Here is a 26,251-nt window from a genome sequence, read left to right as displayed (position 1 = left end):
AAGTTCTCTAAAACGTCTGCAGCGTTTATTGTTTGTAGACCTTTTCCTGACGGTCAGTCGACTGGAGAGAGTTGAAACCTTTTTGTAGATTAGATTGCATGAGTCTAGTACTTCCTGAGGTTGAGCTTTTATCCATTTTCCTTTTCTTTAAAGAGAGTGAGTCAAACTTACCTCCTCATACTATCTTCCTGAAAGATTTGCGTGTTTCGAATTTTTTTGTTCATTCCCGACCTCAGCACCATTTTTGAGTGCAGGTGTCCTTTACAGCCCCGAGTCCTTGTGAATGTTCAGTGACCATCAGCTGTGGGTTTAAAGCCGCTCTTGTGGGAAACGGCCGCAAGGCGGCAGCATTTCTCCTTTACCAAATCTGGTTACTAGGGCAACAGAGCCTTAATGGAAGTGGTGCAGTAGGTTGTAAATTAGAATGGAATGTGCCAGGAAAAAGCCCTTTATGTTTATGGCTCATTACTTCTTGTTCGTATTGGTAACTTAATTTTTATTTTTTATCACAGCAAATTTGATTACAATGTTTGGTGTGTTCTAGGTGTGCAAGATGTGGTTCTTTCATACATATACATATATCTATTCTTCTTCGGATCCTTTTCCCATGTAGGTTATGACACAATGTTGAGTGGTCTTCTCTTGGTATTCCGTAGGCCTTTGGTGATTATATATTTCCCATGTGTTTGTATATCTCTGTTAACCCCAAAGTCGTAATGTATCTAATCCTCACACCTTTCCGTTTGGTGAACCATAAGTTTGTTGAATGAATCTGTGATTGCCTTTCTCTCTGGAAACATCTTCATTGGTATCGAATTTTAGGTAACACCTATAAGTGATATGATAGGACATGTGTCTTTCTCTTCCTCATTTACCACAAGTTGCGTGATTACTTCTAGACTCATCTATGGTGCTGCAAATGGCATTGTTTCATTTTTGCGCTAGCTAATATTCCATCTCGACATGTAGCAGTTTTTCTTTGTCCACCCATCTGTTGGTGGACTTTTTGGTTACTTCCATATCTTGGCTATTGTAATACTGTGCAGTGCACATTTGCCTGCCTGTGTCTTTCCAATTCTGTCTTCTTAGGTTATAGGTCCAGGAATGGGCCTGCTGGATCATATGGGAGCTCAATGTTTACCTTTTAAAGGCCCCTCCATTCTGTTCTCATTAGTGGCTCTTTCCGGGTTACGTCCCTCTTAAAGTTGAGGGTATGCATTTCTCCACAACACCTTCAGGATTGACTGTTTATAGAGTTCTTGCTGATGGTGATTCTGACTGGTGTGAGCTGATACCTCTTTGTGGTTTGAATTTGCATGTGTGTCATATTCCGTTGAAATTGACCTTTAAGCCATGTCCTTTTTAGTTTTCAAACTGTGATTACAGCTTACTTCTTCAAAGTGTTTTCTTCAAGTATGTGTCACATTTTGGAAAATTTTGGCCATTACTTCCCTCAAGACATTTGGAGGGCACGTTTCACTTACAGCCCTGCAGTACTTGTTCATATCAAGTGACCATTAGCCCAGGCTTTACAGCTGCTTTTGCAGGTAACGGCCAGAGGGCGGCATCCTTTCTACGTTCCCCACTCGGGTAACTAGGGAAACAGACCTCCCGGCCAGCGGTGTTCCTCGCTTATAAATTAGAGTGGAATGTGCCCGGGTAAACCCACAGAAGCTGCTATCTCCTTACTTTTGTTTGTTTTTTAAATTTAATTTATAGTTTTTATTGGAGTAATATTCCATTGTGTACATGGACCACTTCTTCTTGGTGCATTCCTCTGATGATGGACATTTTCATTGCTTCCGAGTGTTGGCTATGGTAAATATTGCTGGAGTGCAGGATTGCCAGCCTGTGACTTTTTGATTCTCATTTTCTCAGGAGATGGGCCCAGCAGTGGGTGTGATTGATGGACTGGTAGCTCAGTGTTTCCCTTTTCAAAGCACCTGCATTGTGTTTTCATTAGTGGCTCCTACCACGTCCCCCTTAGAGCCGAGGGTACGCATTTCTCCCCAATCCCTTCAGCATTTATTGTTTGCAGCGTCTTTGCTAATGACCATTCTGACTGCTGTGAGCTGATAGGTTTTTCTAATTGGGGCTTGCATGTCTTTAAAAATTCCTAAAATTCATCATTTTTCCACGCCTTTTCCTTTCTGTCAAAAAAAAAAAAAACAGAAAAAAGTATGAGTACAATATACGTCTTGAATTTGTCTTCTTGGAAGGTTGCCCTGTTGTGAATTTATTGGTCGATTTTCGACCCCAGGCCTTTTTTGGAGGGCAGGTGTCATTTACAGAACTGCAAGTTTGGTGAATATATAGGGACCTTTAGCAATGGGTTTAAAGCTGCTCTTAAGGGTAACGGCCACTAGGAGACAGCATTTCTCCGTTGTCATATCTGGGTACGAGGGCAGCAGAGTCTTTCTGGAAGTCGTGTTCCTAGGTTGTAAATTAGAATGGAATGTGCTAGGAGAAACCCCCATTAGTGTAAGTCTCATTCCTTCTTGTTTTTTTTTAAATTTTGTAATCGGGGTATAGATTAGACAATTATTTATCCTAGGTTTACAATATCTGGTTCATTTGTACATGATCTATGTCTAAGCATGTACAGATCCTCTTCCCATGTAAAATATTACAGAGCGTTCCATAGACCTCCCTTGCTATCTGGTCGGTCTTTTTGGTATATGTATATAATATGAATTTGTATCTGTATAGTAACACTGATGTTCATTGATCCATTCCCCCCACCTTTCCTTTTAGATGAGCATAGTTTGTTTTCTAAGTCTGTGAGTGTCTTTGTCTGTGGAAATATGTTCATTTGTGTCAGTTATTAGATAACGCCTCTAAGTGATATCAGAGGATATAGGTCTTTTGCTTTCCGACTTACCTCATGTTTTGTGATTATCTCCAGGCTCATCTGTGGTGCCTCAAAGGGCAGTGTTTCATTGTTTTCCATGGCTAATATTCCATGGTGTACATGGACCACTTCTTTTCATCCATTCTCCTGTTGATGGACATTTTGGTAGCTTCACTGTCTTGGCTATTGTGAATAAGGCTGCAGTGCAGCTTTGGCAGCCTGTGTCTTCACGACTCTGTTCTTCTCAGGTGACAGGGCCAGTGGTCCACCCGCTGGATTGAATGGTACCACAATTTTTACTTTTCCACCAGCTCCTTTCTATTCTCATTATTGTCGGTTACCCTTTCACATCTCACCAGCAAGTAGAGGGTAGAAAGTTCTCTAAAACGTCTGCAGCGTTTATTGTTTGTAGACCTTTTCCTGACGGTCAGTCGACTGGAGAGAGTTGAAACCTTTTTGTAGATTAGATTGCATGAGTCTAGTACTTCCTGAGGTTGAGCTTTTATCCATTTTCCTTTTCTTTAAAGAGAGTGAGTCAAACTTACCTCCTCATACTATCTTCCTGAAAGATTTGCGTGTTTCGAATTTTTTTGTTCATTCCCGACCTCAGCACCATTTTTGAGTGCAGGTGTCCTTTACAGCCCCGAGTCCTTGTGAATGTTCAGTGACCATCAGCTGTGGGTTTAAAGCCGCTCTTGTGGGAAACGGCCGCAAGGCGGCAGCATTTCTCCTTTACCAAATCTGGTTACTAGGGCAACAGAGCCTTAATGGAAGTGGTGCAGTAGGTTGTAAATTAGAATGGAATGTGCCAGGAAAAAGCCCTTTATGTTTATGGCTCATTACTTCTTGTTCGTATTGGTAACTTAATTTTTATTTTTTATCACAGCAAATTTGATTACAATGTTTGGTGTGTTCTAGGTGTGCAAGATGTGGTTCTTTCATACATATACATATATCTATTCTTCTTCGGATCCTTTTCCCATGTAGGTTATGACACAATGTTGAGTGGTCTTCTCTTGGTATTCCGTAGGCCTTTGGTGATTATATATTTCCCATGTGTTTGTATATCTCTGTTAACCCCAAAGTCGTAATGTATCTAATCCTCACACCTTTCCGTTTGGTGAACCATAAGTTTGTTGAATGAATCTGTGATTGCCTTTCTCTCTGGAAACATCTTCATTGGTATCGAATTTTAGGTAACACCTATAAGTGATATGATAGGACATGTGTCTTTCTCTTCCTCATTTACCACAAGTTGCGTGATTACTTCTAGACTCATCTATGGTGCTGCAAATGGCATTGTTTCATTTTTGCGCTAGCTAATATTCCATCTCGACATGTAGCAGTTTTTCTTTGTCCACCCATCTGTTGGTGGACTTTTTGGTTACTTCCATATCTTGGCTATTGTAATACTGTGCAGTGCACATTTGCCTGCCTGTGTCTTTCCAATTCTGTCTTCTTAGGTTATAGGTCCAGGAATGGGCCTGCTGGATCATATGGGAGCTCAATGTTTACCTTTTAAAGGCCCCTCCATTCTGTTCTCATTAGTGGCTCTTTCCGGGTTACGTCCCTCTTAAAGTTGAGGGTATGCATTTCTCCACAACACCTTCAGGATTGACTGTTTATAGAGTTCTTGCTGATGGTGATTCTGACTGGTGTGAGCTGATACCTCTTTGTGGTTTGAATTTGCATGTGTGTCATATTCCATTGAAATTGACCTTTAAGCCATGTCCTTTTTAGTTTTCAAACTGTGATTACAGCTTAGTTCTTCAAAGTGTTTTCTTCAAGTATGTGTCACATTTTGGAAAATTTTGGCCATTACTTCCCTCAAGACATTTGGAGGGCACGTTTCACTTACAGCCCTGCAGTACTTGTTCATATCAAGTGACCATTAGCCCAGGCTTTACAGCTGCTTTTGCAGGTAACGGCCAGAGGGCGGCATCCTTTCTACGTTCCCCACTCGGGTAACTAGGGAAACAGACCTCCCGGCCAGCGGTGTTCCTCGCTTATAAATTAGAGTGGAATGTGCCCGGGTAAACCCACAGAAGCTGCTATCTCCTTACTTTTGTTTGTTTTTTAAATTTAATTTATAGTTTTTATTGGAGTAATATTCCATTGTGTACATGGACCACTTCTTCTTGGTGCATTCCTCTGATGATGGACATTTTCATTGCTTCCGAGTGTTGGCTATGGTAAATATTGCTGGAGTGCAGGATTGCCAGCCTGTGACTTTTTGATTCTCATTTTCTCAGGAGATGGGCCCAGCAGTGGGTGTGATTGATGGACTGGTAGCTCAGTGTTTCCCTTTTCAAAGCACCTGCATTGTGTTTTCATTAGTGGCTCCTACCACGTCCCCCTTAGAGCCGAGGGTACGCATTTCTCCCCAATCCCTTCAGCATTTATTGTTTGCAGCGTCTTTGCTAATGACCATTCTGACTGCTGTGAGCTGATAGGTTTTTCTAATTGGGGCTTGCATGTCTTTAAAAATTCCTAAAATTCATCATTTTTCCACGCCTTTTCCTTTCTGTCAAAAAAAAAAAAACAGAAAAAAGTATGAGTACAATATACGTCTTGAATTTGTCTTCTTGGAAGGTTGCCCTGTTGTGAATTTATTGGTCGATTTTCGACCCCAGGCCTTTTTTGGAGGGCAGGTGTCATTTACAGAACTGCAAGTTTGGTGAATATATAGGGACCTTTAGCAATGGGTTTAAAGCTGCTCTTAAGGGTAACGGCCACTAGGAGACAGCATTTCTCCGTTGTCATATCTGGGTACGAGGGCAGCAGAGTCTTTCTGGAAGTCGTGTTCCTAGGTTGTAAATTAGAATGGAATGTGCTAGGAGAAACCCCCATTAGTGTAAGTCTCATTCCTTCTTGTTTTTTTTTAAATTTTGTAATCGGGGTATAGATTAGACAATTATTTATCCTAGGTTTACAATATCTGGTTCATTTGTACATGATCTATGTCTAAGCATGTACAGATCCTCTTCCCATGTAAAATATTACAGAGCGTTCCATAGACCTCCCTTGCTATCTGGTCGGTCTTTTTGGTATATGTATATAATATGAATTTGTATCTGTATAGTAACACTGATGTTCATTGATCCATTCCCCCCACCTTTCCTTTTAGATGAGCATAGTTTGTTTTCTAAGTCTGTGAGTGTCTTTGTCTGTGGAAATATGTTCATTTGTGTCAGTTATTAGATAACGCCTCTAAGTGATATCAGAGGATATAGGTCTTTTGCTTTCCGACTTACCTCATGTTTTGTGATTATCTCCAGGCTCATCTGTGGTGCCTCAAAGGGCAGTGTTTCATTGTTTTCCATGGCTAATATTCCATGGTGTACATGGACCACTTCTTTTCATCCATTCTCCTGTTGATGGACATTTTGGTAGCTTCACTGTCTTGGCTATTGTGAATAAGGCTGCAGTGCAGCTTTGGCAGCCTGTGTCTTCACGACTCTGTTCTTCTCAGGTGACAGGGCCAGTGGTCCACCCGCTGGATTGAATGGTACCACAATTTTTACTTTTCCACCAGCTCCTTTCTATTCTCATTATTGTCGGTTACCCTTTCACATCTCACCAGCAAGTAGAGGGTAGAAAGTTCTCTAAAACGTCTGCAGCGTTTATTGTTTGTAGACCTTTTCCTGACGGTCAGTCGACTGGAGAGAGTTGAAACCTTTTTGTAGATTAGATTGCATGAGTCTAGTACTTCCTGAGGTTGAGCTTTTATCCATTTTCCTTTTCTTTAAAGAGAGTGAGTCAAACTTACCTCCTCATACTATCTTCCTGAAAGATTTGCGTGTTTCGAATTTTTTTGTTCATTCCCGACCTCAGCACCATTTTTGAGTGCAGGTGTCCTTTACAGCCCCGAGTCCTTGTGAATGTTCAGTGACCATCAGCTGTGGGTTTAAAGCCGCTCTTGTGGGAAACGGCCGCAAGGCGGCAGCATTTCTCCTTTACCAAATCTGGTTACTAGGGCAACAGAGCCTTAATGGAAGTGGTGCAGTAGGTTGTAAATTAGAATGGAATGTGCCAGGAAAAAGCCCTTTATGTTTATGGCTCATTACTTCTTGTTCGTATTGGTAACTTAATTTTTATTTTTTATCACAGCAAATTTGATTACAATGTTTGGTGTGTTCTAGGTGTGCAAGATGTGGTTCTTTCATACATATACATATATCTATTCTTCTTCGGATCCTTTTCCCATGTAGGTTATGACACAATGTTGAGTGGTCTTCTCTTGGTATTCCGTAGGCCTTTGGTGATTATATATTTCCCATGTGTTTGTATATCTCTGTTAACCCCAAAGTCGTAATGTATCTAATCCTCACACCTTTCCGTTTGGTGAACCATAAGTTTGTTGAATGAATCTGTGATTGCCTTTCTCTCTGGAAATATCTTCATTGGTATCGAATTTTAGGTAACACCTATAAGTGATATGATAGGACATGTGTCTTCCTCTTCCTCATTTACCACAAGTTGCGTGATTACTTCTAGACTCATCTATGGTGCTGCAAATGGCATTGTTTCATTTTTGCGCTAGCTAATATTCCATCTCGACATGTAGCAGTTTTTCTTTGTCCACCCATCTGTTGGTGGACTTTTTGGTTACTTCCATATCTTGGCTATTGTAATACTGTGCAGTGCACATTTGCCTGCCTGTGTCTTTCCAATTCTGTCTTCTTAGGTTATAGGTCCAGGAATGGGCCTGCTGGATCATATGGGAGCTCAATGTTTACCTTTTAAAGGCCCCTCCATTCTGTTCTCATTAGTGGCTCTTTCCGGGTTACGTCCCTCTTAAAGTTGAGGGTATGCATTTCTCCACAACACCTTCAGGATTGACTGTTTATAGAGTTCTTGCTGATGGTGATTCTGACTGGTGTGAGCTGATACCTCTTTGTGGTTTGAATTTGCATGTGTGTCATATTCCGTTGAAATTGACCTTTAAGCCATGTCCTTTTTAGTTTTCAAACTGTGATTACAGCTTAGTTCTTCAAAGTGTTTTCTTCAAGTATGTGTCACATTTTGGAAAATTTTGGCCATTACTTCCCTCAAGACATTTGGAGGGCACGTTTCACTTACAGCCCTGCAGTACTTGTTCATATCAAGTGACCATTAGCCCAGGCTTTACAGCTGCTTTTGCAGGTAACGGCCAGAGGGCGGCATCCTTTCTACGTTCCCCACTCGGGTAACTAGGGAAACAGACCTCCCGGCCAGCGGTGTTCCTCGCTTATAAATTACAGTGGAATGTGCCCGGGTAAACCCACAGAAGCTGCTATCTCCTTACTTTTGTCTGTTTTTTAAATTTAATTTATAGTTTTTATTGGAGTAATATTCCATTGTGTACATGGACCACTTCTTCTTGGTGCATTCCTCTGATGATGGACATTTTCATTGCTTCCGAGTGTTGGCTATGGTAAATATTGCTGGAGTGCAGGATTGCCAGCCTGTGACTTTTTGATTCTCATTTTCTCAGGAGATGGGCCCAGCAGTGGGTGTGATTGATGGACTGGTAGCTCAGTGTTTCCCTTTTCAAAGCACCTGCATTGTGTTTTCATTAGTGGCTCCTACCACGTCCCCCTTAGAGCCGAGGGTACGCATTTCTCCCCAATCCCTTCAGCATTTATTGTTTGCAGCGTCTTTGCTAATGACCATTCTGACTGCTGTGAGCTGATAGGTTTTTCTAATTGGGGCTTGCATGTCTTTAAAAATTCCTAAAATTCATCATTTTTCCACGCCTTTTCCTTTCTGTCAAAAAAAAAAAAACAGAAAAAAGTATGAGTACAATATACGTCTTGAATTTGTCTTCTTGGAAGGTTGCCCTGTTGTGAATTTATTGGTCGATTTTCGACCCCAGGCCTTTTTTGGAGGGCAGGTGTCATTTACAGAACTGCAAGTTTGGTGAATATATAGGGACCTTTAGCAATGGGTTTAAAGCTGCTCTTAAGGGTAACGGCCACTAGGAGACAGCATTTCTCCGTTGTCATATCTGGGTACGAGGGCAGCAGAGTCTTTCTGGAAGTCGTGTTCCTAGGTTGTAAATTAGAATGGAATGTGCTAGGAGAAACCCCCATTAGTGTAAGTCTCATTCCTTCTTGTTTTTTTTTAAATTTTGTAATCGGGGTATAGATTAGACAATTATTTATCCTAGGTTTACAATATCTGGTTCATTTGTACATGATCTATGTCTAAGCATGTACAGATCCTCTTCCCATGTAAAATATTACAGAGCGTTCCATAGACCTCCCTTGCTATCTGGTCGGTCTTTTTGGTATATGTATATAATATGAATTTGTATCTGTATAGTAACACTGATGTTCATTGATCCATTCCCCCCACCTTTCCTTTTAGATGAGCATAGTTTGTTTTCTAAGTCTGTGAGTGTCTTTGTCTGTGGAAATATGTTCATTTGTGTCAGTTATTAGATAACGCCTCTAAGTGATATCAGAGGATATAGGTCTTTTGCTTTCCGACTTACCTCATGTTTTGTGATTATCTCCAGGCTCATCTGTGGTGCCTCAAAGGGCAGTGTTTCATTGTTTTCCATGGCTAATATTCCATCGTGTACATGGACCACTTCTTTTCATCCATTCTCCTGTTGATGGACATTTTGGTAGCTTCACTGTCTTGGCTATTGTGAATAAGGCTGCAGTGCAGCTTTGGCAGCCTGTGTCTTCACGACTCTGTTCTTCTCAGGTGACAGGGCCAGTGGTCCACCCGCTGGATTGAATGGTACCACAATTTTTACTTTTCCACCAGCTCCTTTCTATTCTCATTATTGTCGGTTACCCTTTCACATCTCACCAGCAAGTAGAGGGTAGAAAGTTCTCTAAAACGTCTGCAGCGTTTATTGTTTGTAGACCTTTTCCTGACGGTCAGTCGACTGGAGAGAGTTGAAACCTTTTTGTAGATTAGATTGCATGAGTCTAGTACTTCCTGAGGTTGAGCTTTTATCCATTTTCCTTTTCTTTAAAGAGAGTGAGTCAAACTTACCTCCTCATACTATCTTCCTGAAAGATTTGCGTGTTTCGAATTTTTTTGTTCATTCCCGACCTCAGCACCATTTTTGAGTGCAGGTGTCCTTTACAGCCCCGAGTCCTTGTGAATGTTCAGTGACCATCAGCTGTGGGTTTAAAGCCGCTCTTGTGGGAAACGGCCGCAAGGCGGCAGCATTTCTCCTTTACCAAATCTGGTTACTAGGGCAACAGAGCCTTAATGGAAGTGGTGCAGTAGGTTGTAAATTAGAATGGAATGTGCCAGGAAAAAGCCCTTTATGTTTATGGCTCATTACTTCTTGTTCGTATTGGTAACTTAATTTTTATTTTTTATCACAGCAAATTTGATTACAATGTTTGGTGTGTTCTAGGTGTGCAAGATGTGGTTCTTTCATACATATACATATATCTATTCTTCTTCGGATCCTTTTCCCATGTAGGTTATGACACAATGTTGAGTGGTCTTCTCTTGGTATTCCGTAGGCCTTTGGTGATTATATATTTCCCATGTGTTTGTATATCTCTGTTAACCCCAAAGTCGTAATGTATCTAATCCTCACACCTTTCCGTTTGGTGAACCATAAGTTTGTTGAATGAATCTGTGATTGCCTTTCTCTCTGGAAATATCTTCATTGGTATCGAATTTTAGGTAACACCTATAAGTGATATGATAGGACATGTGTCTTCCTCTTCCTCATTTACCACAAGTTGCGTGATTACTTCTAGACTCATCTATGGTGCTGCAAATGGCATTGTTTCATTTTTGCGCTAGCTAATATTCCATCTCGACATGTAGCAGTTTTTCTTTGTCCACCCATCTGTTGGTGGACTTTTTGGTTACTTCCATATCTTGGCTATTGTAATACTGTGCAGTGCACATTTGCCTGCCTGTGTCTTTCCAATTCTGTCTTCTTAGGTTATAGGTCCAGGAATGGGCCTGCTGGATCATATGGGAGCTCAATGTTTACCTTTTAAAGGCCCCTCCATTCTGTTCTCATTAGTGGCTCTTTCCGGGTTACGTCCCTCTTAAAGTTGAGGGTATGCATTTCTCCACAACACCTTCAGGATTGACTGTTTATAGAGTTCTTGCTGATGGTGATTCTGACTGGTGTGAGCTGATACCTCTTTGTGGTTTGAATTTGCATGTGTGTCATATTCCGTTGAAATTGACCTTTAAGCCATGTCCTTTTTAGTTTTCAAACTGTGATTACAGCTTAGTTCTTCAAAGTGTTTTCTTCAAGTATGTGTCACATTTTGGAAAATTTTGGCCATTACTTCCCTCAAGACATTTGGAGGGCACGTTTCACTTACAGCCCTGCAGTACTTGTTCATATCAAGTGACCATTAGCCCAGGCTTTACAGCTGCTTTTGCAGGTAACGGCCAGAGGGCGGCATCCTTTCTACGTTCCCCACTCGGGTAACTAGGGAAACAGACCTCCCGGCCAGCGGTGTTCCTCGCTTATAAATTACAGTGGAATGTGCCCGGGTAAACCCACAGAAGCTGCTATCTCCTTACTTTTGTCTGTTTTTTAAATTTAATTTATAGTTTTTATTGGAGTAATATTCCATTGTGTACATGGACCACTTCTTCTTGGTGCATTCCTCTGATGATGGACATTTTCATTGCTTCCGAGTGTTGGCTATGGTAAATATTGCTGGAGTGCAGGATTGCCAGCCTGTGACTTTTTGATTCTCATTTTCTCAGGAGATGGGCCCAGCAGTGGGTGTGATTGATGGACTGGTAGCTCAGTGTTTCCCTTTTCAAAGCACCTGCATTGTGTTTTCATTAGTGGCTCCTACCACGTCCCCCTTAGAGCCGAGGGTACGCATTTCTCCCCAATCCCTTCAGCATTTATTGTTTGCAGCGTCTTTGCTAATGACCATTCTGACTGCTGTGAGCTGATAGGTTTTTCTAATTGGGGCTTGCATGTCTTTAAAAATTCCTAAAATTCATCATTTTTCCACGCCTTTTCCTTTCTGTCAAAAAAAAAAAAAACAGAAAAAAGTATGAGTACAATATACGTCTTGAATTTGTCTTCTTGGAAGGTTGCCCTGTTGTGAATTTATTGGTCGATTTTCGACCCCAGGCCTTTTTTGGAGGGCAGGTGTCATTTACAGAACTGCAAGTTTGGTGAATATATAGGGACCTTTAGCAATGGGTTTAAAGCTGCTCTTAAGGGTAACGGCCACTAGGAGACAGCATTTCTCCGTTGTCATATCTGGGTACGAGGGCAGCAGAGTCTTTCTGGAAGTCGTGTTCCTAGGTTGTAAATTAGAATGGAATGTGCTAGGAGAAACCCCCATTAGTGTAAGTCTCATTCCTTCTTGTTTTTTTTTAAATTTTGTAATCGGGGTATAGATTAGACAATTATTTATCCTAGGTTTACAATATCTGGTTCATTTGTACATGATCTATGTCTAAGCATGTACAGATCCTCTTCCCATGTAAAATATTACAGAGCGTTCCATAGACCTCCCTTGCTATCTGGTCGGTCTTTTTGGTATATGTATATAATATGAATTTGTATCTGTATAGTAACACTGATGTTCATTGATCCATTCCCCCCACCTTTCCTTTTAGATGAGCATAGTTTGTTTTCTAAGTCTGTGAGTGTCTTTGTCTGTGGAAATATGTTCATTTGTGTCAGTTATTAGATAACGCCTCTAAGTGATATCAGAGGATATAGGTCTTTTGCTTTCCGACTTACCTCATGTTTTGTGATTATCTCCAGGCTCATCTGTGGTGCCTCAAAGGGCAGTGTTTCATTGTTTTCCATGGCTAATATTCCATGGTGTACATGGACCACTTCTTTTCATCCATTCTCCTGTTGATGGACATTTTGGTAGCTTCACTGTCTTGGCTATTGTGAATAAGGCTGCAGTGCAGCTTTGGCAGCCTGTGTCTTCACGACTCTGTTCTTCTCAGGTGACAGGGCCAGTGGTCCACCCGCTGGATTGAATGGTACCACAATTTTTACTTTTCCACCAGCTCCTTTCTATTCTCATTATTGTCGGTTACCCTTTCACATCTCACCAGCAAGTAGAGGGTAGAAAGTTCTCTAAAACGTCTGCAGCGTTTATTGTTTGTAGACCTTTTCCTGACGGTCAGTCGACTGGAGAGAGTTGAAACCTTTTTGTAGATTAGATTGCATGAGTCTAGTACTTCCTGAGGTTGAGCTTTTATCCATTTTCCTTTTCTTTAAAGAGAGTGAGTCAAACTTACCTCCTCATACTATCTTCCTGAAAGATTTGCGTGTTTCGAATTTTTTTGTTCATTCCCGACCTCAGCACCATTTTTGAGTGCAGGTGTCCTTTACAGCCCCGAGTCCTTGTGAATGTTCACTGACCATCAGCTGTGGGTTTAAAGCCGCTCTTGTGGGAAACGGCCGCAAGGCGGCAGCATTTCTCCGTTACCAAATCTGGTTACTAGGGCAACAGAGCCTTAATGGAAGTGGTGCAGTAGGTTGTAAATTAGAATGGAATGTGCCAGGAAAAAGCCCTTTATGTTTATGGCTCATTACTTCTTGTTCGTATTGGTAACTTAATTTTTATTTTTTATCACAGCAAATTTGATTACAATGTTTGGTGTGTTCTAGGTGTGCAAGATGTGGTTCTTTCATACATATACATATATCTATTCTTCTTCGGATCCTTTTCCCATGTAGGTTATGACACAATGTTGAGTGGTCTTCTCTTGGTATTCCGTAGGCCTTTGGTGATTATATATTTCCCATGTGTTTGTATATCTCTGTTAACCCCAAAGTCGTAATGTATCTAATCCTCACACCTTTCCGTTTGGTGAACCATAAGTTTGTTGAATGAATCTGTGATTGCCTTTCTCTCTGGAAACATCTTCATTGGTATCGAATTTTAGGTAACACCTATAAGTGATATGATAGGACATGTGTCTTTCTCTTCCTCATTTACCACAAGTTGCGTGATTACTTCTAGACTCATCTATGGTGCTGCAAATGGCATTGTTTCATTTTTGCGCTAGCTAATATTCCATCTCGACATGTAGCAGTTTTTCTTTGTCCACCCATCTGTTGGTGGACTTTTTGGTTACTTCCATATCTTGGCTATTGTAATACTGTGCAGTGCACATTTGCCTGCCTGTGTCTTTCCAATTCTGTCTTCTTAGGTTATAGGTCCAGGAATGGGCCTGCTGGATCATATGGGAGCTCAATGTTTACCTTTTAAAGGCCCCTCCATTCTGTTCTCATTAGTGGCTCTTTCCGGGTTACGTCCCTCTTAAAGTTGAGGGTATGCATTTCTCCACAACACCTTCAGGATTGACTGTTTATAGAGTTCTTGCTGATGGTGATTCTGACTGGTGTGAGCTGATACCTCTTTGTGGTTTGAATTTGCATGTGTGTCATATTCCGTTGAAATTGACCTTTAAGCCATGTCCTTTTTAGTTTTCAAACTGTGATTACAGCTTAGTTCTTCAAAGTGTTTTCTTCAAGTATGTGTCACATTTTGGAAAATTTTGGCCATTACTTCCCTCAAGACATTTGGAGGGCACGTTTCACTTACAGCCCTGCAGTACTTGTTCATATCAAGTGACCATTAGCCCAGGCTTTACAGCTGCTTTTGCAGGTAACGGCCAGAGGGCGGCATCCTTTCTACGTTCCCCACTCGGGTAACTAGGGAAACAGACCTCCCGGCCAGCGGTGTTCCTCGCTTATAAATTAGAGTGGAATGTGCCCGGGTAAACCCACAGAAGCTGCTATCTCCTTACTTTTGTCTGTTTTTTAAATTTAATTTATAGTTTTTATTGGAGTAATATTCCATTGTGTACATGGACCACTTCTTCTTGGTGCATTCCTCTGATGATGGACATTTTCATTGCTTCCGAGTGTTGGCTATGGTAAATATTGCTGGAGTGCAGGATTGCCAGCCTGTGACTTTTTGATTCTCATTTTCTCAGGAGATGGGCCCAGCAGTGGGTGTGATTGATGGACTGGTAGCTCAGTGTTTCCCTTTTCAAAGCACCTGCATTGTGTTTTCATTAGTGGCTCCTACCACGTCCCCCTTAGAGCCGAGGGTACGCATTTCTCCCCAATCCCTTCAGCATTTATTGTTTGCAGCGTCTTTGCTAATGACCATTCTGACTGCTGTGAGCTGATAGGTTTTTCTAATTGGGGCTTGCATGTCTTTAAAAATTCCTAAAATTCATCATTTTTCCACGCCTTTTCCTTTCTGTCAAAAAAAAAAAAAACAGAAAAAAGTATGAGTACAATATACGTCTTGAATTTGTCTTCTTGGAAGGTTGCCCTGTTGTGAATTTATTGGTCGATTTTCGACCCCAGGCCTTTTTTGGAGGGCAGGTGTCATTTACAGAACTGCAAGTTTGGTGAATATATAGGGACCTTTAGCAATGGGTTTAAAGCTGCTCTTAAGGGTAACGGCCACTAGGAGACAGCATTTCTCCGTTGTCATATCTGGGTACGAGGGCAGCAGAGTCTTTCTGGAAGTCGTGTTCCTAGGTTGTAAATTAGAATGGAATGTGCTAGGAGAAACCCCCATTAGTGTAAGTCTCATTCCTTCTTGTTTTTTTTTAAATTTTGTAATCGGGGTATAGATTAGACAATTATTTATCCTAGGTTTACAATATCTGGTTCATTTGTACATGATCTATGTCTAAGCATGTACAGATCCTCTTCCCATGTAAAATATTACAGAGCGTTCCATAGACCTCCCTTGCTATCTGGTCGGTCTTTTTGGTATATGTATATAATATGAATTTGTATCTGTATAGTAACACTGATGTTCATTGATCCATTCCCCCCACCTTTCCTTTTAGATGAGCATAGTTTGTTTTCTAAGTCTGTGAGTGTCTTTGTCTGTGGAAATATGTTCATTTGTGTCAGTTATTAGATAACGCCTCTAAGTGATATCAGAGGATATAGGTCTTTTGCTTTCCGACTTACCTCATGTTTTGTGATTATCTCCAGGCTCATCTGTGGTGCCTCAAAGGGCAGTGTTTCATTGTTTTCCATGGCTAATATTCCATCGTGTACATGGACCACTTCTTTTCATCCATTCTCCTGTTGATGGACATTTTGGTAGCTTCACTGTCTTGGCTATTGTGAATAAGGCTGCAGTGCAGCTTTGGCAGCCTGTGTCTTCACGACTCTGTTCTTCTCAGGTGACAGGGCCAGTGGTCCACCCGCTGGATTGAATGGTACCACAATTTTTACTTTTCCACCAGCTCCTTTCTATTCTCATTATTGTCGGTTACCCTTTCACATCTCACCAGCAAGTAGAGGGTAGAAAGTTCTCTAAAACGTCTGCAGCGTTTATTGTTTGTAGACCTTTTCCTGACGGTCAGTCGACTGGAGAGAGTTGAAACCTTTTTGTAGATTAGATTGCATGAGTCTAGTACTTCCTGAGGTTGAGCTTTTATCCATTTTCCTTTTCTTTAAAGAGAGTGAGTCAAACTTACCTCCTCATACTATCTTCCTGAAAGATTTGCGTGTTTCGAATTTTTTTGTTCATTCCCGACCTCAGCACCATTTTTGAGTGCAGGTGTCCTTTACAGCCCCGAGTCCTTGTGAATGTTCACTGACCATCAGCTGTGGGTTTAAAGCCGCTCTTGTGGGAAACGGCCGCAAGGCGGCAGCATTTCTCCTTTACCAAATCTGGTTACTAGGGCAACAGAGCCTTAATGGAAGTGGTGCAGTAGGTTGTAAATTAGAATGGAATGTGCCAGGAAAAAGCCCTTTATGTTTATGGCTCATTACTTCTTGTTCGTATTGGTAACTTAATTTTTATTTTTTATCACAGCAAATTTGATTACAATGTTTGGTGTGTTCTAGGTGTGCAAGATGTGGTTCTTTCATACATATACATATATCTATTCTTCTTCGGATCCTTTTCCCATGTAGGTTATGACACAATGTTGAGTGGTCTTCTCTTGGTATTCCGTAGGCCTTTGGTGATTATATATTTCCCATGTGTTTGTATATCTCTGTTAACCCCAAAGTCGTAATGTATCTAATCCTCACACCTTTCCGTTTGGTGAACCATAAGTTTGTTGAATGAATCTGTGATTGCCTTTCTCTCTGGAAATATCTTCATTGGTATCGAATTTTAGGTAACACCTATAAGTGATATGATAGGACATGTGTCTTCCTCTTCCTCATTTACCACAAGTTGCGTGATTACTTCTAGACTCATCTATGGTGCTGCAAATGGCATTGTTTCATTTTTGCGCTAGCTAATATTCCATCTCGACATGTAGCAGTTTTTCTTTGTCCACCCATCTGTTGGTGGACTTTTTGGTTACTTCCATATCTTGGCTATTGTAATACTGTGCAGTGCACATTTGCCTGCCTGTGTCTTTCCAATTCTGTCTTCTTAGGTTATAGGTCCAGGAATGGGCCTGCTGGATCATATGGGAGCTCAATGTTTACCTTTTAAAGGCCCCTCCATTCTGTTCTCATTAGTGGCTCTTTCCGGGTTACGTCCCTCTTAAAGTTGAGGGTATGCATTTCTCCACAACACCTTCAGGATTGACTGTTTATAGAGTTCTTGCTGATGGTGATTCTGACTGGTGTGAGCTGATACCTCTTTGTGGTTTGAATTTGCATGTGTGTCATATTCCGTTGAAATTGACCTTTAAGCCATGTCCTTTTTAGTTTTCAAACTGTGATTACAGCTTAGTTCTTCAAAGTGTTTTCTTCAAGTATGTGTCACATTTTGGAAAATTTTGGCCATTACTTCCCTCAAGACATTTGGAGGGCACGTTTCACTTACAGCCCTGCAGTACTTGTTCATATCAAGTGACCATTAGCCCAGGCTTTACAGCTGCTTTTGCAGGTAACGGCCAGAGGGCGGCATCCTTTCTACGTTCCCCACTCGGGTAACTAGGGAAACAGACCTCCCGGCCAGCGGTGTTCCTCGCTTATAAATTAGAGTGGAATGTGCCCGGGTAAACCCACAGAAGCTGCTATCTCCTTACTTTTGTCTGTTTTTTAAATTTAATTTATAGTTTTTATTGGAGTAATATTCCATTGTGTACATGGACCACTTCTTCTTGGTGCATTCCTCTGATGATGGACATTTTCATTGCTTCCGAGTGTTGGCTATGGTAAATATTGCTGGAGTGCAGGATTGCCAGCCTGTGACTTTTTGATTCTCATTTTCTCAGGAGATGGGCCCAGCAGTGGGTGTGATTGATGGACTGGTAGCTCAGTGTTTCCCTTTTCAAAGCACCTGCATTGTGTTTTCATTAGTGGCTCCTACCACGTCCCCCTTAGAGCCGAGGGTACGCATTTCTCCCCAATCCCTTCAGCATTTATTGTTTGCAGCGTCTTTGCTAATGACCATTCTGACTGCTGTGAGCTGATAGGTTTTTCTAATTGGGGCTTGCATGTCTTTAAAAATTCCTAAAATTCATCATTTTTCCACGCCTTTTCCTTTCTGTCAAAAAAAAAAAAAACAGAAAAAAGTATGAGTACAATATACGTCTTGAATTTGTCTTCTTGGAAGGTTGCCCTGTTGTGAATTTATTGGTCGATTTTCGACCCCAGGCCTTTTTTGGAGGGCAGGTGTCATTTACAGAACTGCAAGTTTGGTGAATATATAGGGACCTTTAGCAATGGGTTTAAAGCTGCTCTTAAGGGTAACGGCCACTAGGAGACAGCATTTCTCCGTTGTCATATCTGGGTACGAGGGCAGCAGAGTCTTTCTGGAAGTCGTGTTCCTAGGTTGTAAATTAGAATGGAATGTGCTAGGAGAAACCCCCATTAGTGTAAGTCTCATTCCTTCTTGTTTTTTTTTAAATTTTGTAATCGGGGTATAGATTAGACAATTATTTATCCTAGGTTTACAATATCTGGTTCATTTGTACATGATCTATGTCTAAGCATGTACAGATCCTCTTCCCATGTAAAATATTACAGAGCGTTCCATAGACCTCCCTTGCTATCTGGTCGGTCTTTTTGGTATATGTATATAATATGAATTTGTATCTGTATAGTAACACTGATGTTCATTGATCCATTCCCCCCACCTTTCCTTTTAGATGAGCATAGTTTGTTTTCTAAGTCTGTGAGTGTCTTTGTCTGTGGAAATATGTTCATTTGTGTCAGTTATTAGATAACGCCTCTAAGTGATATCAGAGGATATAGGTCTTTTGCTTTCCGACTTACCTCATGTTTTGTGATTATCTCCAGGCTCATCTGTGGTGCCTCAAAGGGCAGTGTTTCATTGTTTTCCATGGCTAATATTCCATCGTGTACATGGACCACTTCTTTTCATCCATTCTCCTGTTGATGGACATTTTGGTAGCTTCACTGTCTTGGCTATTGTGAATAAGGCTGCAGTGCAGCTTTGGCAGCCTGTGTCTTCACGACTCTGTTCTTCTCAGGTGACAGGGCCAGTGGTCCACCCGCTGGATTGAATGGTACCACAATTTTTACTTTTCCACCAGCTCCTTTCTATTCTCATTATTGTCGGTTACCCTTTCACATCTCACCAGCAAGTAGAGGGTAGAAAGTTCTCTAAAACGTCTGCAGCGTTTATTGTTTGTAGACCTTTTCCTGACGGTCAGTCGACTGGAGAGAGTTGAAACCTTTTTGTAGATTAGATTGCATGAGTCTAGTACTTCCTGAGGTTGAGCTTTTATCCATTTTCCTTTTCTTTAAAGAGAGTGAGTCAAACTTACCTCCTCATACTATCTTCCTGAAAGATTTGCGTGTTTCGAATTTTTTTGTTCATTCCCGACCTCAGCACCATTTTTGAGTGCAGGTGTCCTTTACAGCCCCGAGTCCTTGTGAATGTTCACTGACCATCAGCTGTGGGTTTAAAGCCGCTCTTGTGGGAAACGGCCGCAAGGCGGCAGCATTTCTCCTTTACCAAATCTGGTTACTAGGGCAACAGAGCCTTAATGGAAGTGGTGCAGTAGGTTGTAAATTAGAATGGAATGTGCCAGGAAAAAGCCCTTTATGTTTATGGCTCATTACTTCTTGTTCGTATTGGTAACTTAATTTTTATTTTTTATCACAGCAAATTTGATTACAATGTTTGGTGTGTTCTAGGTGTGCAAGATGTGGTTCTTTCATACATATACATATATCTATTCTTCTTCGGATCCTTTTCCCATGTAGGTTATGACACAATGTTGAGTGGTCTTCTCTTGGTATTCCGTAGGCCTTTGGTGATTATATATTTCCCATGTGTTTGTATATCTCTGTTAACCCCAAAGTCGTAATGTATCTAATCCTCACACCTTTCCGTTTGGTGAACCATAAGTTTGTTGAATGAATCTGTGATTGCCTTTCTCTCTGGAAATATCTTCATTGGTATCGAATTTTAGGTAACACCTATAAGTGATATGATAGGACATGTGTCTTCCTCTTCCTCATTTACCACAAGTTGCGTGATTACTTCTAGACTCATCTATGGTGCTGCAAATGGCATTGTTTCATTTTTGCGCTAGCTAATATTCCATCTCGACATGTAGCAGTTTTTCTTTGTCCACCCATCTGTTGGTGGACTTTTTGGTTACTTCCATATCTTGGCTATTGTAATACTGTGCAGTGCACATTTGCCTGCCTGTGTCTTTCCAATTCTGTCTTCTTAGGTTATAGGTCCAGGAATGGGCCTGCTGGATCATATGGGAGCTCAATGTTTACCTTTTAAAGGCCCCTCCATTCTGTTCTCATTAGTGGCTCTTTCCGGGTTACGTCCCTCTTAAAGTTGAGGGTATGCATTTCTCCACAACACCTTCAGGATTGACTGTTTATAGAGTTCTTGCTGATGGTGATTCTGACTGGTGTGAGCTGATACCTCTTTGTGGTTTGAATTTGCATGTGTGTCATATTCCGTTGAAATTGACCTTTAAGCCATGTCCTTTTTAGTTTTCAAACTGTGATTACAGCTTAGTTCTTCAAAGTGTTTTCTTCAAGTATGTGTCACATTTTGGAAAATTTTGGCCATTACTTCCCTCAAGACATTTGGAGGGCACGTTTCACTTACAGCCCTGCAGTACTTGTTCATATCAAGTGACCATTAGCCCAGGCTTTACAGCTGCTTTTGCAGGTAACGGCCAGAGGGCGGCATCCTTTCTACGTTCCCCACTCGGGTAACTAGGGAAACAGACCTCCCGGCCAGCGGTGTTCCTCGCTTATAAATTAGAGTGGAATGTGCCCGGGTAAACCCACAGAAGCTGCTATCTCCTTACTTTTGTCTGTTTTTTAAATTTAATTTATAGTTTTTATTGGAGTAATATTCCATTGTGTACATGGACCACTTCTTCTTGGTGCATTCCTCTGATGATGGACATTTTCATTGCTTCCGAGTGTTGGCTATGGTAAATATTGCTGGAGTGCAGGATTGCCAGCCTGTGACTTTTTGATTCTCATTTTCTCAGGAGATGGGCCCAGCAGTGGGTGTGATTGATGGACTGGTAGCTCAGTGTTTCCCTTTTCAAAGCACCTGCATTGTGTTTTCATTAGTGGCTCCTACCACGTCCCCCTTAGAGCCGAGGGTACGCATTTCTCCCCAATCCCTTCAGCATTTATTGTTTGCAGCGTCTTTGCTAATGACCATTCTGACTGCTGTGAGCTGATAGGTTTTTCTAATTGGGGCTTGCATGTCTTTAAAAATTCCTAAAATTCATCATTTTTCCACGCCTTTTCCTTTCTGTCAAAAAAAAAAAAAACAGAAAAAAGTATGAGTACAATATACGTCTTGAATTTGTCTTCTTGGAAGGTTGCCCTGTTGTGAATTTATTGGTCGATTTTCGACCCCAGGCCTTTTTTGGAGGGCAGGTGTCATTTACAGAACTGCAAGTTTGGTGAATATATAGGGACCTTTAGCAATGGGTTTAAAGCTGCTCTTAAGGGTAACGGCCACTAGGAGACAGCATTTCTCCGTTGTCATATCTGGGTACGAGGGCAGCAGAGTCTTTCTGGAAGTCGTGTTCCTAGGTTGTAAATTAGAATGGAATGTGCTAGGAGAAACCCCCATTAGTGTAAGTCTCATTCCTTCTTGTTTTTTTTTAAATTTTGTAATCGGGGTATAGATTAGACAATTATTTATCCTAGGTTTACAATATCTGGTTCATTTGTACATGATCTATGTCTAAGCATGTACAGATCCTCTTCCCATGTAAAATATTACAGAGCGTTCCATAGACCTCCCTTGCTATCTGGTCGGTCTTTTTGGTATATGTATATAATATGAATTTGTATCTGTATAGTAACACTGATGTTCATTGATCCATTCCCCCCACCTTTCCTTTTAGATGAGCATAGTTTGTTTTCTAAGTCTGTGAGTGTCTTTGTCTGTGGAAATATGTTCATTTGTGTCAGTTATTAGATAACGCCTCTAAGTGATATCAGAGGATATAGGTCTTTTGCTTTCCGACTTACCTCATGTTTTGTGATTATCTCCAGGCTCATCTGTGGTGCCTCAAAGGGCAGTGTTTCATTGTTTTCCATGGCTAATATTCCATCGTGTACATGGACCACTTCTTTTCATCCATTCTCCTGTTGATGGACATTTTGGTAGCTTCACTGTCTTGGCTATTGTGAATAAGGCTGCAGTGCAGCTTTGGCAGCCTGTGTCTTCACGACTCTGTTCTTCTCAGGTGACAGGGCCAGTGGTCCACCCGCTGGATTGAATGGTACCACAATTTTTACTTTTCCACCAGCTCCTTTCTATTCTCATTATTGTCGGTTACCCTTTCACATCTCACCAGCAAGTAGAGGGTAGAAAGTTCTCTAAAACGTCTGCAGCGTTTATTGTTTGTAGACCTTTTCCTGACGGTCAGTCGACTGGAGAGAGTTGAAACCTTTTTGTAGATTAGATTGCATGAGTCTAGTACTTCCTGAGGTTGAGCTTTTATCCATTTTCCTTTTCTTTAAAGAGAGTGAGTCAAACTTACCTCCTCATACTATCTTCCTGAAAGATTTGCGTGTTTCGAATTTTTTTGTTCATTCCCGACCTCAGCACCATTTTTGAGTGCAGGTGTCCTTTACAGCCCCGAGTCCTTGTGAATGTTCACTGACCATCAGCTGTGGGTTTAAAGCCGCTCTTGTGGGAAACGGCCGCAAGGCGGCAGCATTTCTCCTTTACCAAATCTGGTTACTAGGGCAACAGAGCCTTAATGGAAGTGGTGCAGTAGGTTGTAAATTAGAATGGAATGTGCCAGGAAAAAGCCCTTTATGTTTATGGCTCATTACTTCTTGTTCGTATTGGTAACTTAATTTTTATTTTTTATCACAGCAAATTTGATTACAATGTTTGGTGTGTTCTAGGTGTGCAAGATGTGGTTCTTTCATACATATACATATATCTATTCTTCTTCGGATCCTTTTCCCATGTAGGTTATGACACAATGTTGAGTGGTCTTCTCTTGGTATTCCGTAGGCCTTTGGTGATTATATATTTCCCATGTGTTTGTATATCTCTGTTAACCCCAAAGTCGTAATGTATCTAATCCTCACACCTTTCCGTTTGGTGAACCATAAGTTTGTTGAATGAATCTGTGATTGCCTTTCTCTCTGGAAATATCTTCATTGGTATCGAATTTTAGGTAACACCTATAAGTGATATGATAGGACATGTGTCTTCCTCTTCCTCATTTACCACAAGTTGCGTGATTACTTCTAGACTCATCTATGGTGCTGCAAATGGCATTGTTTCATTTTTGCGCTAGCTAATATTCCATCTCGACATGTAGCAGTTTTTCTTTGTCCACCCATCTGTTGGTGGACTTTTTGGTTACTTCCATATCTTGGCTATTGTAATACTGTGCAGTGCACATTTGCCTGCCTGTGTCTTTCCAATTCTGTCTTCTTAGGTTATAGGTCCAGGAATGGGCCTGCTGGATCATATGGGAGCTCAATGTTTACCTTTTAAAGGCCCCTCCATTCTGTTCTCATTAGTGGCTCTTTCCGGGTTACGTCCCTCTTAAAGTTGAGGGTATGCATTTCTCCACAACACCTTCAGGATTGACTGTTTATAGAGTTCTTGCTGATGGTGATTCTGACTGGTGTGAGCTGATACCTCTTTGTGGTTTGAATTTGCATGTGTGTCATATTCCGTTGAAATTGACCTTTAAGCCATGTCCTTTTTAGTTTTCAAACTGTGATTACAGCTTAGTTCTTCAAAGTGTTTTCTTCAAGTATGTGTCACATTTTGGAAAATTTTGGCCATTACTTCCCTCAAGACATTTGGAGGGCACGTTTCACTTACAGCCCTGCAGTACTTGTTCATATCAAGTGACCATTAGCCCAGGCTTTACAGCTGCTTTTGCAGGTAACGGCCAGAGGGCGGCATCCTTTCTACGTTCCCCACTCGGGTAACTAGGGAAACAGACCTCCCGGCCAGCGGTGTTCCTCGCTTATAAATTAGAGTGGAATGTGCCCGGGTAAACCCACAGAAGCTGCTATCTCCTTACTTTTGTCTGTTTTTTAAATTTAATTTATAGTTTTTATTGGAGTAATATTCCATTGTGTACATGGACCACTTCTTCTTGGTGCATTCCTCTGATGATGGACATTTTCATTGCTTCCGAGTGTTGGCTATGGTAAATATTGCTGGAGTGCAGGATTGCCAGCCTGTGACTTTTTGATTCTCATTTTCTCAGGAGATGGGCCCAGCAGTGGGTGTGATTGATGGACTGGTAGCTCAGTGTTTCCCTTTTCAAAGCACCTGCATTGTGTTTTCATTAGTGGCTCCTACCACGTCCCCCTTAGAGCCGAGGGTACGCATTTCTCCCCAATCCCTTCAGCATTTATTGTTTGCAGCGTCTTTGCTAATGACCATTCTGACTGCTGTGAGCTGATAGGTTTTTCTAATTGGGGCTTGCATGTCTTTAAAAATTCCTAAAATTCATCATTTTTCCACGCCTTTTCCTTTCTGTCAAAAAAAAAAAAAACAGAAAAAAGTATGAGTACAATATACGTCTTGAATTTGTCTTCTTGGAAGGTTGCCCTGTTGTGAATTTATTGGTCGATTTTCGACCCCAGGCCTTTTTTGGAGGGCAGGTGTCATTTACAGAACTGCAAGTTTGGTGAATATATAGGGACCTTTAGCAATGGGTTTAAAGCTGCTCTTAAGGGTAACGGCCACTAGGAGACAGCATTTCTCCGTTGTCATATCTGGGTACGAGGGCAGCAGAGTCTTTCTGGAAGTCGTGTTCCTAGGTTGTAAATTAGAATGGAATGTGCTAGGAGAAACCCCCATTAGTGTAAGTCTCATTCCTTCTTGTTTTTTTTTAAATTTTGTAATCGGGGTATAGATTAGACAATTATTTATCCTAGGTTTACAATATCTGGTTCATTTGTACATGATCTATGTCTAAGCATGTACAGATCCTCTTCCCATGTAAAATATTACAGAGCGTTCCATAGACCTCCCTTGCTATCTGGTCGGTCTTTTTGGTATATGTATATAATATGAATTTGTATCTGTATAGTAACACTGATGTTCATTGATCCATTCCCCCCACCTTTCCTTTTAGATGAGCATAGTTTGTTTTCTAAGTCTGTGAGTGTCTTTGTCTGTGGAAATATGTTCATTTGTGTCAGTTATTAGATAACGCCTCTAAGTGATATCAGAGGATATAGGTCTTTTGCTTTCCGACTTACCTCATGTTTTGTGATTATCTCCAGGCTCATCTGTGGTGCCTCAAAGGGCAGTGTTTCATTGTTTTCCATGGCTAATATTCCATGGTGTACATGGACCACTTCTTTTCATCCATTCTCCTGTTGATGGACATTTTGGTAGCTTCACTGTCTTGGCTATTGTGAATAAGGCTGCAGTGCAGCTTTGGCAGCCTGTGTCTTCACGACTCTGTTCTTCTCAGGTGACAGGGCCAGTGGTCCACCCGCTGGATTGAATGGTACCACAATTTTTACTTTTCCACCAGCTCCTTTCTATTCTCATTATTGTCGGTTACCCTTTCACATCTCACCAGCAAGTAGAGGGTAGAAAGTTCTCTAAAACGTCTGCAGCGTTTATTGTTTGTAGACCTTTTCCTGACGGTCAGTCGACTGGAGAGAGTTGAAACCTTTTTGTAGATTAGATTGCATGAGTCTAGTACTTCCTGAGGTTGAGCTTTTATCCATTTTCCTTTTCTTTAAAGAGAGTGAGTCAAACTTACCTCCTCATACTATCTTCCTGAAAGATTTGCGTGTTTCGAATTTTTTTGTTCATTCCCGACCTCAGCACCATTTTTGAGTGCAGGTGTCCTTTACAGCCCCGAGTCCTTGTGAATGTTCACTGACCATCAGCTGTGGGTTTAAAGCCGCTCTTGTGGGAAACGGCCGCAAGGCGGCAGCATTTCTCCTTTACCAAATCTGGTTACTAGGGCAACAGAGCCTTAATGGAAGTGGTGCAGTAGGTTGTAAATTAGAATGGAATGTGCCAGGAAAAAGCCCTTTAT

The sequence above is a fragment of the Balaenoptera ricei genome, chromosome 5 (genome assembly GCF_028023285.1).
Source record: "Balaenoptera ricei isolate mBalRic1 chromosome 5, mBalRic1.hap2, whole genome shotgun sequence".
Taxonomy (NCBI): domain Eukaryota; kingdom Metazoa; phylum Chordata; class Mammalia; order Artiodactyla; family Balaenopteridae; genus Balaenoptera; species Balaenoptera ricei.
Note: the sequence above shows the minus strand (reverse complement) of the source record.